At 40.2% G+C, this 19,375-nt stretch overlaps 1 protein-coding gene across 4 annotated transcripts in view; it reads left to right on the forward strand.

The window, feature by feature from the left end:
• Nucleotides 1–13,180: 13,180 nt before the first annotated feature.
• C3H1orf141 (chromosome 3 C1orf141 homolog) overlaps nucleotides 13,181–19,375 on the forward strand; it is a 45,098-nt gene continuing 38,903 nt past the window's right edge. For 3 of the 4 annotated variants that reach the window (XM_059884911.1, XM_059884913.1, XM_059884914.1), the window contains exons 1-2: nucleotides 13,181–13,213; nucleotides 13,807–13,891. The gene's annotated coding sequence lies outside the window, so the exon portion shown is untranslated. 4 annotated transcript variants of the gene reach the window in all.

The raw sequence follows: 19,375 nt of genomic DNA on the forward strand, positions 1-19,375 counted from the left end.
TTAATTCAATAGTTTCACTGCTTTATAATGGTAATTTCTTTTCTCTATATTAGGTATAAAAATGGGCAGGGGCTGAGGGAGAAGGGACACATTGCAGAAAGAATCTTTCTCAAAAACCTACAGTGTAGTCACAGTAGCTTAATCTCCAACTGGAAAACAGCACATTTGGGGGAAACTGTTGTGCAGCCCTTATCATGAGATATTTAGTGTCATTTCAAGTCATTATAACTGTTTGTTGTTGTTGTTGTTTAAAAAAAAAAAAACTTTGGTATACTGCCATCAAGTGGTAAAAGGGTATGTGACGTAAGGGAATATCATATTTCTCTTCATTTTATTCTTTTGAATCAATGGCTCAACAGGTAAAGAATCCTCCTGCAATGCAGGAGACACAGGAGATGCAGGTTCGATTCCTGGGTCAGGAAGATCCCTTGGAGGAGGACATGAAAACCCACTCCAGTATTCTTGCCTGGGAAATCCCATGGAGAGAGGGGCCTGGTGGGCTACAGTCCATAGGGTCTCAAAGAGTTGGACACGGCTGAGCTCGTGGCCAGGAACCTACTTTATTATTTACGGGTCCCTGTGGCTGACTCTGGTGATGTCCTGCCAGTGTGCATGCTAAACCATTTCAGTTGTGTCCAACTCTTTGCAACCTCATGGACCGTAGCCCGCCAGGCTCCTCTGTCCATGGGATTCTCCAGGCAAGAATACTAGAGTGGGTTGCCATGCCCTCCTCCAGGGGATCTTTCTGACCCAGGGATCACACCCAAGTCTTTTATGTCTCCTACACTGGCAGGTGGGTTCTTTACCACTAGTGCCACCTGGATACCATTATCCTATTTTTAATTTTTCATACCATTATAAAGAATGTTATACTAACAACATGGTTCCTAATTATTTGTGCGTTTCTATGATTACTTTCTAAATATAAATTCTTACAAATGAAATTGCTGAATCAAAGTTTACATATATTTTGAAAGATTTCCTACAAATTGTAAAGCACCATTCTAACAAGTCATACTTCCACTGGTAGAGCATAGGTGTGCATGTTTCTCTTTCTTTCCCCAGATTGCCAATGTGATAAGGGGAAAGTTATATTTTGTAGGCTTAATGCATATGGCTCTGAATATTTTGATAATTAAAAATATAATTAATAGTCATTTGTAGGTATTTTTCAAATGAACTGTTTAAATTCAACACATTTTCTTCTCCATTATTGTGTTTGTCCTTTTCTTAATGATGCCTAAGATTTTTGAGATACGTTTTGTTTATACACGATGGGTAATTTTCCAAGTTTAAAATGTTTTGATGGTTTTGGACATGCAGAAATTTTAAATATTTATAAAGTCAGATTTTACAATCTTTTTCTTTAAATACTGTGTTTTTACATGTAAATCAAGCAAAACGTTTTAAGATATTATACAATAGAATATGTTTAAAGTTGTGTTCTTTAATAGGAAGAAAAGATTTATAGGGAAAAATAATTTAAATATTTGAGAATATGTGCTTTCTTAGTACTATAAAATCAAGTTCAGGTAGCAATTTTTAATTGTGTTGTATGGACTTTGTGGGGATAGGGAGAGGGCTGGGGGAAAGAAACATAATGAAAGTTTTGAATATCTGTTTTTGTTTGGTATCAGGCCTCATGCTTCAGATTGGTAAATGATTTAATTCTCAGACCAGCCCTATGAGATCATTAATCTACCTATTTTACAGTTTCCATTCATCTGACAAATATTTGTAGAGCTCAGTATCAATTTTTAGATATCCTTTCATAGGAAGTGAAAAAAATAAATCCAAACTACTCTGTGCACAAAGAGGATTTATTTTATTATGAAAAAGTCTGACAGTAGTTGTAACTTCCGTGGTAGCTTAACTGGGGTCCCTAACTGGTCTCTCTCATGCCTCTCCCTAAACCAATCACTGTGGTCAGGGGGTTGGGGTCAGTAGTCTCATTGCCATAGCATAGACAACATGTTTTCCCTTTGGAAACCCGGAGTTGAGTGAGTTCTCCACAAGTGCTGAGGGAGCAGCATGAACCCCAAGGCACAAAGATATTGAGAGAGTCATTTCCTAGGCAGGTTGATAGGGAGTCTAGGGGTCCCCAAGGAGAGAGGGGTCTGGAATTCTCAAGGAGGAAGAAAGGACAAACTTTTTTTCTTTCTCCACATTCCTTAGGATTATATAACAATAATGTATCCTGCCTGAGGACAGTCTTTGGATTAAACCTTCTGGCTAATTCTATTATCTTAAAATGTAAATTATGGGAGTAGGTCTGATGAGGTCTTTACAACCTCCAGACATTCTTTGGAATATATAACTTCATTGTTAACACTAGCAAGTGGGTACTCTTTCTGCCCGCTTCTGATGCCTATGTCAGAAGCTTTCTCTATCTCCTTTATACTTTAATAAAACTTTATTACACAAAAGCTCTGAGCGATCAAGCCTTGTCTCTGGCCCCGGATTGAATTCTTCTCCTCCGGGGGCCAAGAATCCCGGTGTCTTCGCGTGATTCAACAACAACTTTTCAATATGAAAACCTGAAACATCTGAAAAATTTACATGAACTGATAAGGTTGTCCTTTTGTGTGCCAGGGGTTGGCCCAAATTTAAAAAAAAATCACAACTGTATTCAGCATAAACTGGACTCAGATGGTAGATATTTCCATATCCATATCCTATACTGTGTAACTTGGACTATGTTCTGAGGGCAATATCAAGGCCAGGAAGGGAACTGAAACTGCACAGATGAGGCACTAACCCAGCCAAAACTCAGACTGGGACTTGCGCCCACAAGTTGGGACTTGAACTTACTGTCTCTTGATTGAGATTGCACACCAGGTTCCAAGACTTAATGAAGCGCTTGTTCTTTATGTCAGTGCAGAAGGAATTTGGTGAGAGGCAAAGTGATAGGTAAGAAGTGGATTTATTTAGAGAGATACACATTCTATAGACAGAATGCAGTTCATCTCAAAAGGTGAGAGCTGCCATTTAAAATATGGCAGGTTAGTTTTTATGAGCTGCGTAATTTCATAGGCTAAACAATTGTTCCAACTGTTTTGGGAAAGGAGGGGATTTCCAGAAATTGAACCATTACCATCTTTGGGGGCTTTATGGTCAGCCTTGGAACTGTCTTGGCACCAGCTGTGGTGTCATTTGAGCATATTACAATGAGCATACAATGATGGGTAAACATCTACTGAAAGTCAAATCTTCTGCCGTCTTGGGCCTAATTGGTTCTAACCAGTTATGTTGTCTCCTCAATGGCTATGCCATTCTTGTAAAAGTTGTGCCCTGTCTCCTTCCCTATTGTTGTAGGACAAAAGGCGATTAAAAACAGGAAAGAATCTCAGGGTAGAATAATACTTGAGAGAGCAGAGGAATGGGAGTTCACAAAAGAGGGTAATAAGAATATTCTCAGTGAGGCAACGGAAGTAGGAAAGAGTAGCATCCCTTGAGGCCAAGAGAAAGGAATATTTCAAGGAGCCAGAAGTCAACAATGTCAAATTCAGAACTGAGGTCAAATAACGTAGGGTCTGAAAGATGTCCATTGGATTTGCAAATGAGAGAGATGAAACTAAGGCATCACTAAGGGGCCAAAGAGTTCATTATCTAGAAGTAAGAGAGGTGATGGGCTAAAGGAACCAGAGTTTGTGATCTAGGACAAACTGGTAAAGCTCAAGATTTCAGTTACAGTTTTATTGGACAATGAAGTAAAAAAGCTTTAATCTAGGAGGCGAATGAGGGTCAAGGTGAGACACTGACTTCATAAATTTAATATGAAGACTGAGAAAGATCTCAAATCCATAAAGGTGAGAGATGGCTGGGGATTTGTTAATAAGTTGGTATGGAAAGATAGTTGAACCTCATAAAAGAAGGCCCTTCCTAAAGAAGAAGAAAAATAAAGGCGTGAGGGGGATGATAGGCAAGTTGAAGAATATTAACACTTCTCTCAGGCCTTGTGGTTTGTGTGGAGCAAGAAAAGAGATGCTCCCATTCCAGAGAGGAAAGAAGGTGGGGATGGGAAAGCAAAGGATTTCACCATTTCTGAATGGCTAAATAAATATCTGGATATTATTTAAACCAAATATAGTCAATATGTAGTAAAGACTATATAATAAAGAATCTCTTGCCCAAAGAGAAGCTCTGGACTTTGTTCTTGGCTTCTGGGAGGTTATCTCTGGGTCCTATTATTGTTGTGCCTGATCGAGTGTCTGGGGGCTTGTGTCACACTGGATAATCCAACAATGTGATTTAGGGTGGAGGGCTATCTACTCCTGCATAGTCTTGGGGGGGCTGACCACTTAGTCTAGTGGGGGATGACCACTCTAGAAAGAACAATGTGACTTAATGCAGGGTCTCTGGATCAGTCAACCCATTGAGATTAACTATGGGGGAAATGAGTCAATCATGCTTATATGATGAACCTCTAAAAGCTAAAAACTCTGGACACAAAGCTCAGATGAGCTTCCCTGGTTGGCCGTGCTCCTTATGTATTGTCATACATCAGTGCTGGAAAACCAACCTCTTTCTGACCCCAGGAGAACAAACATGTGGCACTTCTCCTGGACTCTGTCCAGTATGCTTTGCCTTTGGTTGATTTTAACCTGTATCCTTTCCCTATAATCAACCCTAATCCTGACAATAATGGCTTTCAGTGAGTTCTTTGAGTCCTTCTGCTAATTATTGAAGCTGAGGGTTCAAACTTGGTGTCAGAAGTGAGGGTGGTCTTGGAGAAGATGCCCTCTAACTTTATGGATGGCCCAAACACCTTGCAGTAGGAAAAAGTCTGCAGATATCACTTTCTTTGCTTTCTTATAGAGTACAGTTTATGTTCTAAGACATTGCGTACTTTTAAAATAATGCATTTATTAGATTCCTTTACCCAATATTTATCTATAATAGGTTCATGAACTCATTTGGTAAATACCTGTTGAATTTAACTGAGAGTAATTAAGGAAGTAATTAAGAAAGTTAGGAAAGAATCCATTTAAATTGTTTCTGAAAAAAAAATAAATTGTTTCTGGTGTACATTTTACCAAATGTTTTTTTATCAAAGAAAATACTTTATGCTGTATTATTAATACTTAGTTCAGTTCAGTCACTCAGTCTTGTCCGATTCCTTGCGACCCCATGGACTGCAGCACGCCAGGCCTCCCTGTCCATTGCCAACTCCCGGAATCTACCTAAACTTATGTCCATTGAGCCAGTGACGCCATCCAACCATCTCATCCTCTGTCGTCCCCTTCTTCTCCTGCCTTCAATCTTTCCCAGCATCAGGGTTTTCTCAAATGAGTCAGCTCTTTGCATCAGGTGGCCAAAGTATTGGAGTTTCAGCTTCAACATCAGTCCTTCCAATGACCACTCAGGACTGATCTCCTTTAGGACGGACTGGTTGGATCTTCTTGCAGTCAAAGGGACTCTCAAGAGTCTTCTCCAACACCACAGTTCAAAATCATCAATTCTTCGGCGCCCAGCTTTCTTTATAGTCCAACTCTCACATCCATACATGACTACTGGAAAAACCATAGCCTTGACTTGACGGACCTTTGTTGACAAAGTAACGTCTCTGCTTTTTAATATGCTGTCTAGGTTGGTCATAACTTTTCTTCCAAGGAGTAAGTGTCTTTTAATTTCATGGCTGCAGTCACCATCTACAGTGATTTTGGAGCCCCAAAAATAAAGTCTGCCACTGTTTCCACTGTTTCCCCATCTATTTGAATAATTGTATAATTTGGGGCAAATCATATGATTTCTTTGAGCTTGATCATTTCTAAAATTGAAGATAATACCTTTCCCATACATACTAATTAAAGATTGAGGATTAATGAAAGAGGAAGGATAGAATGAGAGATGTTACTAAAAATGTCTAGTCTGCTATCTGGCACATAGTTTGTATTACATAAATATTAACTGATATAATGATAATACTCCAAGAATTTTATATGATTCATGCTTTATAAATTTCATTGACTAAAAATTGTTAAGTAGTTAACATTTCTGAATTCAGTTTTCCTTTTTTAAAGACACTAATTTCACCTTTGTGCAAATTTGTGGTGAAGGGATTATAATAATATTAGTCAAATGTTCACTAGAAACTAGTTACCAATCCCATACAAATCATTGCACTTCATGAATATGGTTTATGAAATATGATAGAATTAAACTACCTCGTATCTTTTATCATTGAAAATCTTGTATTTAAATAAATCGATTCCAATGTTTTCATACATTGGCTGTGAATAACAATTTCTAGCTGTCTTTTGATTACTACATAATTAAACCTATATTTATTTTTGTGAAGTTCTGTCATTAACACTAGCATGGACTTGTGATGATTAATGCTGTTTTCTAAAGCTTTTGTTTCCATTTTGATTTGCATCAGTTAAGGCACATTCCTAAAATACTTATCAACACAATTCTTGACTAAAAAATTAATCATTGTTGTAGACAGTTTTCACCATTCTTGATCAAATCAAGAATGCTTTCAAGTCAGTCATTTTTAAAGTATGATTCTGTTGTGTGTGAATAGGGTAGTGTGTGTGTGTGCGCGTGTGTGTGTGTGTAGCCAAACCTGCTACACAACCTGTAAAATACAAGGATGATGTTACCAATCACATGGGGGTTTCATGGCCTTAGGAATAAGAATGAGTTTTTTTTTTTAAGTAATAAGTCATGAAAAAGCAATCTTTCATCAAGTATTCAAAACAGGCTGTCAACTTCCATTCAGAGCTGCAAACTGCAAGGAGGAAACTTTCTTTTTCAACTGTGGCATTTCCAGAAGGAAATAAAGAGAAGCAGAGTCATTGCCCCCAGTTCTTTGTACTTCTCTCCTTTTCTTAACCTCTCTCTCCTTCCACTGTTCAGCATAATAGCTTTTATATCCTTAAGGATTTAGTGAGTCACTTTGGATCTTAGTTACAAAAGTATGTGGGCAAAATCCCCTGGAGGCAGAGACCTTTTCGAGGGTAGGAAACCTCAGGAAACTGTTTCTATGGACACAGGACGCATAGCTAAGGGCCTGAATCCGGCAGAAAACAGTTACCAGAGCCAGAAAAGAAAAGAAAGTAGGTGCGGTTTGGGGAGGCGGAGGCGTTGCAAGTTTGAATGCTAAAATTTGTATGGAGATAGAAAGCGAAATAAGAAACGCATGCTTTTAAGTCTTAGGCCCGTTTCCTCCCCAGCCGATAACAGAACTTTCTCCCCCCGGGATCTGGCTGGGGAGGGACTGGGCGCGAGGCGTCCCTGTCACGCTGGGTGGCGGAGTTCCCAGGTGAGTGTGGGACACAGGTGGGAGGCAGGCCTAAGGGGCTTCTCCCAGCTTCCTTGAAAGGACTTTTGCCTCTTCTATACTTAATTTTAAGGAGTTTCCTCAATCACAACATCCTTGATATTTTGGTTTGCTATTAAAGGACCACAGGCAGAGGGTATTTGCGAAGGGCTCCCTGATTTCCAGGTACCCCTGAGCCTCTTCGCGCGGCCCTCCTGAGATGGAGGCTCCCGGGGAAGGTGAACTGGAGGACCGGCATGAAGTGTGGGCGGCTCCAGGCATCATAATCAGTGCCTTTCAAACTTCCGAAACAAACAGAACGGTTGTGGACGGGGCTGGTTGGAGTTGATCACTTCAGCAATAATTGTGATGCGGTTTCAAATTTGCCAATAAGTCTTCCTATCGTAATCTCATTGGTTGCTCACAATGACACTCCCCAGAGTTTGTACACATACTTTTAAAACATCTTTGATATTTTTCGTTAGAAGCTTACCATCCAACCTCAAATTGGTGACAGGCAAATTTTAGTAATGTTTGAAAATCGAGTCAATTTTCTCCCCTGCTCTCATAACACAAAGGGGACAAGAAATTAAATAGTATGGATCTATGCACAGAGGCCAGGATTGATCTTTAAATCTTCTAATAATGATTTTTTAAGTTAGTTCTCAAGGTCCGTCTAGTCAAGGCTATGGTTTTTCCAGTGGTAATGTATGGATGTGAGAGTTGGACTATGAAGAAAGCTGAGCGCTGAAGAATTGATGCTTTTGAACTGTGGTGTTGGAGAAGACTCTTGAGAGTCCCTTGGACTGCAAGGAGATCCAACCAGTCCATTCTAAAGGAGATCAGTCCTGGGTGTTCTTTGGAAGGACTGATGCTAAAGCTGAAACTCCAATACTTTGGCCACCTCATGCGAAGAGTTGACTCATTGGAAAAGACTGATGCTGGGAGGGATTGGGGGCAGGAGGAGAAGGGGATGACAGAGGATGAGATGGCTGGATGGCATCACCAACTCGATGGACGAGTTTGGGTGAGCTCTGGGAGTTGCTGATGGACAGGGAGGCCTGGCGTGCTGCAGTTCATGGGGTCACAAAGAGTCGGACACGACTGAGCGACTGAACAGAACTGAAGCTAGTTCTCATGATTTGTGGGCTGTGTTGGTTTGCTAAAGCTGCCACAACTGCAATAGCACATGTCATGATCCATGCACAGGTTGGAAAAGAATTTCCAGACATGAAGCAGAATGAGAGGGAAATAAAGTTTATTAGAGTGGGAGATGCTGTTAGAACAGTGGGGCAGCTCAAGGGAGAACCAGTGTTGAATAGGGGTCCTTAGTCCACTTTCTACCCAGGGCACAAGAAGTGGGATAGGGATCTTGCAGGTTATTTGCTTATTGGATGAGGAAAGTATACTGGGTGGGGGGAAGAGTAAGGCAAATACCTCCTCCCTATGGGGTAGGTGGGGAGACAGGTTATACTGTTCCATTAATAGTTACAACAAGAGGGAGGGAAGGACGATAAGGGTCTGGTTTTTCCATTCCTGCATTCCAAGACCCTCCTTGGTTATCTGCTCCTTTGTCCTTGGGTCACCACACCACAGACAGTATGACTTGAAGAACAGTAATTTATTCCTCACAATTCTGGAGACTAAAAGTTCAAGATCAAGGTGTGTGCAGGATTGGTTTCTTCTTAAGCTTCTGTCCTTGGCTTGCAGATGGAGCCCTTTTCCCTGTGTCTCACCTGATCTTCCCTTTGTGCATATTGTCTGTGTCCTAATCTCCTCTTCCTGTATGCCACCAGGCACAGTGGGTCAAGGCCCACTCTAATGACCTCATTTCAGCTATTTTAACTTAGTTACATTTTTAAAAATAAAGGCCCTCCCTCCAAAAACAGCCACACTCTGAGATACTTGGGATTAGGATTTCAACACGCAGATTTGAAGGTGACATAATTCAGCCTGTAATATAAGTCAACATTTTAGACTAAAAAAAAACAAAAAGAATTCTCTTGTGTCTGTACTTGGAATGTGAGGTAAAGAAATTTAGCCAGTTATCTCAAATGGAGCAAAACATAATCACTTAAAACAAGTGCTTTCTAGTGCTCAGTACAGTATTTGGTGGGGCTTCCCAGGTATCGCTAGTGGTAAAGAACCTGTCTGCCAATGCAAAAAACTTAAGAGGCGTGGGTTCGATCCTCAGGTCAGGAATAGCCCCTGGAGGAGGGCATGGCAACCCACTCCAGTATTATTGCCTGGAGAGTCCCATGGTCAGAGGAGCCTGGCGGGCTACAGACCATGGGGTCACAAAGAGCCAGACACGACTGAAGCAACTTAGCATGCATGCAGTGTTTAGTGGTCTGTGTCAGGTACAAGTATAAGAGGTCTTTTCCTGCAAGGAGTGAACATATGACCTGATGAAGCCAGATAAAGGAGTAAACGTTAATGTGAGCCTCCATTTTCTGGATAGTTGCTCAGTCCAGCTCTTTAGTTTATGAGTTTAAGCCACTTTCAGTTTTCTTTAGATTTTCCTTTGATAGGAGATGTTTGCAACTTGCTGAAGAAGACTTCTTAGCAGAGCCTATAATATTGGCAGCATTGGGCTTTTTGTTTGATTTTTGACTTTTTTCCAGTTCAAAAGTACTGTTAAAATGAATTAATGCTTTTTTAAAAGTAACTTTTTAGTTTGATATTGTTATTTTTAGTAATGACTCAGTCTCTGACTGCTTATAATGTTGGCCTTACAGCCTTGAAATTGTTTGTTGATGTAGCCAAGTCTTTGCAGTGAAGCCAGGGGGTGATTTACTTTGAGAGTGACTGGGAATTTTATTCTGCCCTAGTTGGCAAGTTTTCTATTTCATTAGGTTCTTTTTCAAAAACCTGTCATTACTGAGCCAGTAATTAAGAACATAAATCTCAGTTGCCTTTGAAAATAATTTTACCAAGTTTAGATCTGGCAAGAACCAAATCTTATAATTCACTCAACTTCATATTTCATCCCCAGTAAATCATCTTGAATTAATATCATCCATCACAGATAAACTGGGATTGTTCCCCATAAAATGCTTTATTCAGAGAATAAATAAATGAATAAAATGCTTTATTCATTCAAACTAAATGATAATTTTCAGATCCCAATTAGGTGTAAAATCCTTTTCTGGTGCTGAGATTCAAAGCAGGTAAATCAATTCTTGCTTTAAATGAGATTTAACACAGTGAGGAAGAGATTTGTCAAATGATAAGTCTCTGTAGTACAATGTGCCAAGTTCTATCATGAAGGACAAAATACAATAGCACATAATAAAATGTAACTGTCAGTGGGACAAAGAATGAGAGACTGTCAAGGAGAGTCTTGCAAAAGAGCTTGCCTTTACATTGCTGTGCTGTGTGCTCATTTGTGTCTGATTCTTTATGACTTCATGGACTGTAGCCTGCCAGGCTCCTCTGCCCATGGAATTTTCCAGGCAAGAATACTGGAGCAGGTTGCCATTTCCTACTCCAAGGGATATTCCCGACCCAGGCGTTGAATCCATGTCTCTTGTGTCTTCTGCCTTGGCAAGTGGATTCTTTACCACTGCGCCACCTGGCAAGCCCACCTTTATATTAGGAGTTGAGAAAGGATAGGCTTTTGACTAGAAGACATTAGGAAAGAACATCCCAATGAAATGAAAAGCAGGAATGGGACTTCTCTAGTGGTTCAGAGGCTAAGACTTTGAGCTCCCAGTGCAGGGGGCCTGGGTTCAATCCCTAGTCAAGGAACTATGATCCCACATGTCTAGTTTTCATGTTGCAATGAAGACTGAAGATCCTGTATGCTGCCACTAAGACCCAGCACATGCAAACAAATAAATGTTTTAAAAAGAAAGAAAAAAAAGCAGGAGTGAAGGACATGCTTGGAAAGGTGCAGGATGTGTCCTGGGAAAAGAAATGGTAAAGCATGGAAGAAGATGGGTTATGGGGGAGGTTAACTGGAAGGTGGAGTGAGCCAGATCCTGGACTGTTTTCTTGAACTGTCCTGTATGTCATCTGCAGAGCTTGTGTGTTACTCTGCAGATATTGGGGAGCAAACTAAGGTTTGAGGGCTGGAACTGGACCCGATCAGTGTCCTGTTTAATTAAGCCAGCTCTGATGGCATTTTGAAGGACCAATATTTGAGGAATGAGGAGGAAAGTTAGGGTCTGGCAAATTAGGGAGATTAGAGTGCAGTAACTGAGAGAAGAGAAAATGAACATCTTAAGGTCTTAAGGAAGACAATAGCATTGAATGTAAAAGCCAGGATCATGACTCATCTAGAGCTAGACATCCTGGAATGTGAAATCAAGTGGGCCTTAGGAAGCATCACTACGAACAAAGCTAGTGGAGGTGATAGAATTCCAGTTGAGCTATTTCAAATCCTGAAAGATGATGCTGTGAAAGTGCTGCACTCAATATGCCAGCAAATTTGGAAAACTCAGCAGTGGCCACAGGACTGGAAAAGGTCAGTTTTCATTCCAATCCCAGAGAAAGGCAATGCCAAAGAATGCTCAAACTACTGCACAATTGCATTCATCTCACAAGCTAGTAAAGTAATGCTTAAAATTCTCCAAGCCAGGCTTCAGCAATACGTGAACCATGAACTTCCAGATGTTCAAGCTGGTTTTAGAAAAGGCAGAGGAACCAGAGATCAAATTGCCAACATCCACTGGATCATCGAAAAAGCAAGAGAGTTCCAGAAAAACATCTATTTCTGCTTTATTGACTATGCGGATCACAATAAACTGTGGAAAATTCTTCAAGAGATGGGAATACCAGACCACCTGATCTGCCTCTTGAGAAACCTGTATGCAGGTCAGGAAGCAACAGTTAGAACTGGACATGAAAGAACAGACTGGTTCCAAATAGGAAAAGGAGTCCGTCAAGGCTGTATATTGTCACCCTGCTTATTTAACTTATATGCAGAGTACATCATGAGAAACGCTGGGCTGGAGGAAGCACAAGCTGGAATCAAGATTGCCAGGAGAAATATCAATAACCTCAGATATGCAGATGACACCATCCTTATGGCAGAAAGTGAAGAGGAACTAAACAGCCTCTTGATGAAAGTGAAAGAGGAGAGTGAAAAAGTTGGCTTAAAGCTCAACATTCAGAAAACAAAGATCATGGCATCTGGTCCCATCACTTCATGGCAAATAGATGGGGAAACAGTGGAAACAGTGGCAGACTTTATTTTGGGGGGCTCCAAAATCACTGCAGATGGTGATTGCCACCATGAAATTAAAAGACACTTACTCCTCTGAAGAAAATTATGACCAACCTAGACAGCATATTAAAAAGCAGAGACGTTACTTTGTCAACAAAGGTCCATCTAGTCAAGGCTATTGTTTTTCCAGTAGCCACGTATGGATGTGAGAGTTGGACTAAGAAGAAAGCTGAGTGCCAAAGAATTGATGCCTTTGAACTGTGGTGTTGGAGAAGACTCTTGAGAGTCCATTGGACTGTAAGAAGATCCAACTAGTCCACCCTAAAGGAGATCAGTCTAGGGTGTTCATTGGAAGGACTGATGTTGAAGCTGAAACTCCAGTGCTTTGGCCACCTAATGGGAAGAGCTGACTCATTTGAAAAGACCCTGATGTTGGAAAAGATTGGGGGAAGGAGGAAAAGGGGACGACAGAGGATGAGATGGTTGGATGGCATCACCAACTCGGTGGACATGGGTTTGGGTGGACTCTGGGAGTTGGTGATGGACAAGGAGGCCTGGCATGCTGCGGTTCATGGGGTCACAAAGAGTCGGACACGACTGAGTGACTGAACTGAACTGAACAGAAAGGGCTTGTCCAGTTAGGGTCGATGTAGCCTCACTGTACATGGAATTATGTGAAAGACTATTGGTCCATTTTAACCCCAAGATTCTATGGGTTAGGTTTCTGTGACCACATAAGAACTCTCCATTCCAGAAAGGAGCATTTCCCAGCAACTGTAAGTGTATATAAGATTGCTTCAGGTGTATCTATGCATATTTAAGAAATAAGATCATCTCTTTCACCCCTAGTTAATATATTATTGAAAGGCAGATGATTAGATCTATTTACTTGAACACAAACTAATTTTGTTTTTTGATGACTGTCCAAATGACAACCCACTCCAGTACTCTTGCTGGGGGGAAATCCCATGGACAGATTAGCCTGGTAGGCTACAGTCCATGGGGTTGCAAAGAGCTGGACATGGCTGAGCAACTTCACTTTCATTTTCTAGTGTGGCAACATCATAATGCTTATCCAAGTAGCATCAAACTGTCTCCCTAAACACTTACTATATATTCAAGACCTACACTAACGCCTTATGAGACAATGAGTTTTAGTTTTTGTTGACTGAACGCAGAAAAAAGAATTGAATGAAAAATTGAGAAGTAAAACTATGAGAAAATTAGAGAAGAAAAGGAAAAAAGATAATAGATGACATGGTACAGAAGATATTACATTTCTGAATTAAAATAGAATATACTGAATTACTGGATTAAATAGAAGACACTGACTTGCTGAATAAATTCTTTTTGTTTCCCAATTTCCAAGCATTTAGTTTGGGTATAATTGAAGAAATATCTTCTGAAGTAGGCCATCAGACATATGGAGACCATTGGTGGTTGCACGGTGACAGGTATGCAGAAAAAAACAAAATGATATGCATATGTGGAACTTGCATTTTCCAGAATTTACAGATAACCTCATACATTTTATCCCTAACCAGTAAGTGTATCATTACTTATATTTACTTCTTTCATTTATCAAACACTTTATGTGTCACTTGCATTCACTCAGTTAAACCTCATAACAGCCCAAATGAAGTGGGTTCTTCTATTATTCCGTTTTTATGAATGGGACAATACAAAGAGGGTAGGCAACTAGCCCACAGTCACACAGCTGGTAAGTAGCAGAGCCAAGGATGCAAACCCAAGCAGCCCAATTTTAGATTTCATGTTCTTAACCAGTATACTACGTTGCCTTTCTAAGTTTGAAGGTGGGAGAGAAAGCAGTGTTTTTTAATGTTATGGCTTTATCTAGGAGAACCTCAATAGGACTCTGTGAAAGATTTATACATACTCATAAATGTAAAGGCAGACTAAAGGCAAGCATCAGCTCAGTTCAGTTACTCAGTTGTGTCCGACTCTTTGTGACCCCTTGGACCACAGAACATCAGGCCTCCCTGTCTAGCACCAACTCCCGGAGTCACCCAAACTCATGTCCATTGAGTCAATGATGCCATCCAACCATCAAATCCTCTGTTGTCCCCTTCTTCTCCTGCCCTCAATCTTTCCCAGCTTCAGGGTCTTCTCCAATGAGTCAGCTCTTTACATCAGGTGGCCAAAGTATTGGAGTTTCAGCTTCAACATCAGTCCTTCCAATGAACACCCAGGACTGATCTCCTTTAGGGTGGACTGGTTGGATCTCCTTGCAGTCCAAGGGACTCTCAAGAGTCTTCTCCAACACCACAGTTCGAAAGCATCAATTCTTTGGTGCTCAGCTTTCTTTATAGTCCAACTCTCACATCCATACATGACCACTGGAAAAACCATAGCCATGACTAGATGGACCTTTGTTGGCAAAGTAATGTCTCTGCTTTTTAATATACTATTTAGGTTGGTCATAACTTTTCTTCCAAGGAGTAAGCGTCTTTTAATTTCATGGTGGCAATCACCATCTGCAGTGATTTTGGAGCCCAGAAAAATAAAATCTGACACTGTTTCCCCGTCTATTTGCCATGAAGTGTTGGGACCAGATGCCATGATCTTAGTTTTCTGAATGTTGAGCTTTAAGCCAACATTTTCACTTTCCTTTCACTTTCATCAAGAGGCTCTTTAGTTCTTCTTCACTTTCTGCCATAAGGATGGTGTCATCTGCTTATCTGAGGTTATTGATATTTCTCCCGGCAATCTTGATTCCAGCTTGTGCTTCCTCCAGCCCAGCGTTTCTCATGATGTACTCTGCATATAAGTTAAATAAGCAGGGTGACAATATACAGCCTTGATATACTCCTTTTCCTATTTGGAACCAGTCTGTTGTTCCATGTCCACTTCTAACTGTTGCTTCTTGACCTGCATACAGATTTCTCAGGAGGCAGGTCAGGTGGTCTGGTATTCCCAATTCTTTAAGAAATTTCCACAGTTTATTGTGATCCACACAGTCAAAGGTGTTGGCATAGTCAATAAAGCAGAAATAGATGTTTTTCTGGAACTTTCTTGCTTTTTTGATGATCCATTGGATGTTGACAATTTGATCTCTGGTTCTTCTGCCTTTCATTTACCATTTTCCATTTCCTCAATGGCTGGTGGTTAATTCATTTATTCAGGTTGTTAGGTATTCAGGATGCAAGGATGAGTTAGATCTGCCTCTGGCCTTCAATAAACAGTATAGAGCAGGGACAAAGTATATAAAATGCTTTAAGAGAGTGTGATTAAAGAACTAGGACAGCAGTATACATAGACTATCATGTGAATGTAGACATTGGACATCTAAATCACAGTTTATCAGGAATTCCTCCCAGCAGAGGTGTTATTTCTATTGGATCTTGAGGGATGCATTGGACTTAGAAATACAGAGAATGGATAACAGCATTGTAGGCAGAGGAAATAGCAAAGACAAAGCAACTAGTGAAGGAAAGTACAATGCATTCAAGGACTGCAAGTTGTTCATCAGGACTGGGATATCAAGGATACATGAGGAGGAGGCAGGTGAGGTTCAAGACTTAGTCAGAGGCCAAACCTTGAGCCTCTTAGGATAAATCAAGGAGTTTGACGTTTGTCTTGAAATCTATAGGGAGGCGTTGGAGTGTAATCAGGGAGGCATGTGATTGTATTTTTCTTGAAAAAATAATTCAGGCAAAAGTAAGAATAAAACAGATGGGATGGAACAAATGTACAAAGATATTTTGAAACTGTTGCATTAACCCGGACAAGTTATGGAATCTTACACTGAGACAAATAGCAATGTGAATGGATAAGAGGAAAAAAACTGAAAAGATATGTAGGATGTAGAATATACAAGAGAAAGTGATTATTGTATATTTAGAGAAAGGGTAGGAAGGAGTTTTCCTGGAGTGTGTTAGTGTTAGTCACTCAGTCATGTCTGACTCTTTGTGATCCCATGGACTGTAGCCCACCAGGCTTCTCTGTCCATGAAATCCTCCAGGCAAGAATACTGGAGTGGGTTGCCATTCCCTTCTTCACAGGATCTCCCCATCCCAGGGATTGACCCCGAGTTTTCTGCACTGGCAGAAATTCTTATTTCTGCCATATTCTTTACCGTCTGAAGCACAGGGAAGCCCTGATTAATTGTAAATACCTCTATTTTTAAGCCCAAATTATTCCCTAGTTTGGTTCCCATCTCTTAGCCAAAATTCTAGTGATGTAAGCTTTTACTTTATCTATAAACCAAAACAGAAAATTTGCCATTATCCTTTTTTTTAATTTTAATTTCTTGTGAGAGATACCTATCTTCTACTCTGTTGTACTCAAAATAGGAAAACATTTTAAAGTAATGGGAGCCATTTACCTAGCAGAGAATTTGAGAAGCAATCAGGAGAGAAGACAAAATGAATATGACAGAACTTCTGATATTTATTTTCCATTTGTCTCTTAGTAAGAAAATCCTGATTTTCACCCGACTGTATCACAGAGATAAAGGGACTGCGAGTCCCAGCTGCCTTTTTAGCTGGGTACAGCTATTTTACTATGGCTATTCCTAGAGAGTGGTGACCAAATTCTGGTTTGGGGAACTGTTGCGTTAGAAGGGCTTTAAAAAATATATTCCTGGTCTTTACCTCTGTAAATCCTAACTTAGTGGGTCTGTGGAGGTAACTGGGAATTTGTACTTCTTGAAAACTTTTGAGTTCATTCTGCAGTATAACTAGGATTGACTAGATGGACCTTTGTTGGCAAACCATCTTTCAACAAAGATGGACCTTTGTTGAAAACCATTACGACTCCTAAGTTTATGGGCTGGATGCCTAAGATATAATCTATGTGATAATAAAAGTTGGAAGAGGTTTTTGGCTAAGGGAGCAGAAGAATGGATTTACTTTTAGTCCTACATTTGGGCCACCTGTGGGAAATCTGGACTGAGTGAGGTATATAGTTTGGAATTGAGAAGAGAGATTCTGTTTGGAAATAGATGGTGGGAGATGAAGCCCTGGGAGAAGGCAATGGAACCCCCCTCCAGTACTCTTCCCTGGAAAATCGCATAGACGCAGGAGCCTGGTAGGCTGCAGTCCATGAGGTCACTGAGGGTCGGACATGACTGAACAACTTCACTTTCACTTTTCACTGTCACGCATCAGAGAAGAAAATGGCAACCGACTCCAGTGTACTTGCCTGGAGAATCCCAGGGACGGGAGAGCCTGGTGGGCTGCCATCTATGGGGTCACACAGAGTTGGACACGACTGAAGCGACTTAGCAGCAGCAGATGAAGCCCTGAGTTTGGGACGTCATCCTGAAAGAATATATGGAGTAGTGGGAAAATGGCTGAACATTTAAGAACACTAGTATTTAGGAAGTAGTGTGAGAAAGAACAGCAAATTGAAGATATTGGCAAGGAATGTTTAGAGAAGATAAGATGACAGGACTGTTGTCATAGAAACCAAGAGAAGGGAGACCAGTAGAAAGCAGTGGTTAACATTAGCAAAAGTTTAAAAAACTCAAATAAGATAAATACGAGCAGAAAAGTATCCACCTATTTATAAAATGGTGACCCTGGTAACTTATGGGGGCAGATTTAGAGGAATAGGTTAAGAAGTCAAATGATGACCGACTGAGAAGGAAAAGGGATGTAAAAAATTAGAAAACCTCAGTATAAACAATTATCTTAAGAATTTGGCAATCAAGGGAAGCTGAGAGAGAAAGTGATGGCTAGTAGGGAGAATGGAGGAATTTTTTCCCTTTTTTCAAATAGAAGAGCCCTGAGCATGCTAAGGAAAAGGAATTGGTGAAGAAAAACAATAAAAGATAAAGGGACAAGGAAATTAAAAAATGGAAATAATTCTTTTAGGAGGCTAAAGATAGTAGAGTCTAGGATATATGGGAGGAATTAGCTTTGGATGGGAGAGGCAACACTTCTATTAAAATTAAAATACAAGCGAGATGGCAATGGATGGATGCCAATGAGACTTTGGTATGAGAAGTGGAAGTTAAAGAAGTTCTTACCTGATGGTCTCTATTCTTTTTGGGGACATATGAGAGACTATTTGCCTTGCCTAGGAAGATGGGTGTCACAAGAAAAACGTCTGCCAAGAGACAACTTACTGTGATAGAATACCTAGCACAGTATGTTTCATGTAATGGAATTAGTGGCTAGAAGCCAAACGAAATGTCTATCATTAAATGAAATTGTATGCTGATAGAAATAGAATAATGAAGTAGAATTTATGCCCATAGAAGTATGAATATGAAACTGAAGTATGAAGCCAGTATGCTGGTTTAAAATAGACATTAAAATTAAAGATTAAATCAAGAAAGGACAGATGGTCAAATTGAGGGACATTTAATATAATCTGGATGCTCTTGATTAAAAGGTTAGCTTTTACTTCATGCAAAAGCAGCTGGGATGCATCATCATATTAGACCTGGTGGTCCTTTGCTCTCAGCATTTACTTGAGGAGACACAACTAGGTTCTTGATACCCCCAGGGTGATGATGAAAGCAAGCAGGTTAATCTGTGGTGTTACCTGCCCTGCACTCCCCCCCAGCGCCCTTCATCCACTGGTAACCACTGGCACGTTGCCAAAGGGCTATGAAAACATTTGCAAGCTAAAAAAGGGAATTTTGCCTCCAAAATATGAAAATAAGACTGCAAAACTGAAACTAATAACATTCTGTCAGTTTCATTGTCAAACTTCATATTCTTCACTTCAGAAAAACTCATAAGCACAGTGATTTGCCAGAAATCATATCATAGCTGAATAATTTGCTCATAGCAAAATAATTTTAAACCAAAAACATAAAAATTTCCTTCAAATTAGCTTTCTATGTGTGTGTTTATAAAAATTAGAATGATGTGGCGTAGCTTAAAATATCTGATGTGATGTTGAAGACAAGGGATTGTAAAAGGCATAAGACATTTTACCCTTTAAAAGCCCTGCTTTCTGTCCCT

The sequence above is a fragment of the Bos taurus genome, chromosome 3 (genome assembly GCF_002263795.3).
Source record: "Bos taurus isolate L1 Dominette 01449 registration number 42190680 breed Hereford chromosome 3, ARS-UCD2.0, whole genome shotgun sequence".
NCBI lineage: Eukaryota > Metazoa > Chordata > Mammalia > Artiodactyla > Bovidae > Bos > Bos taurus.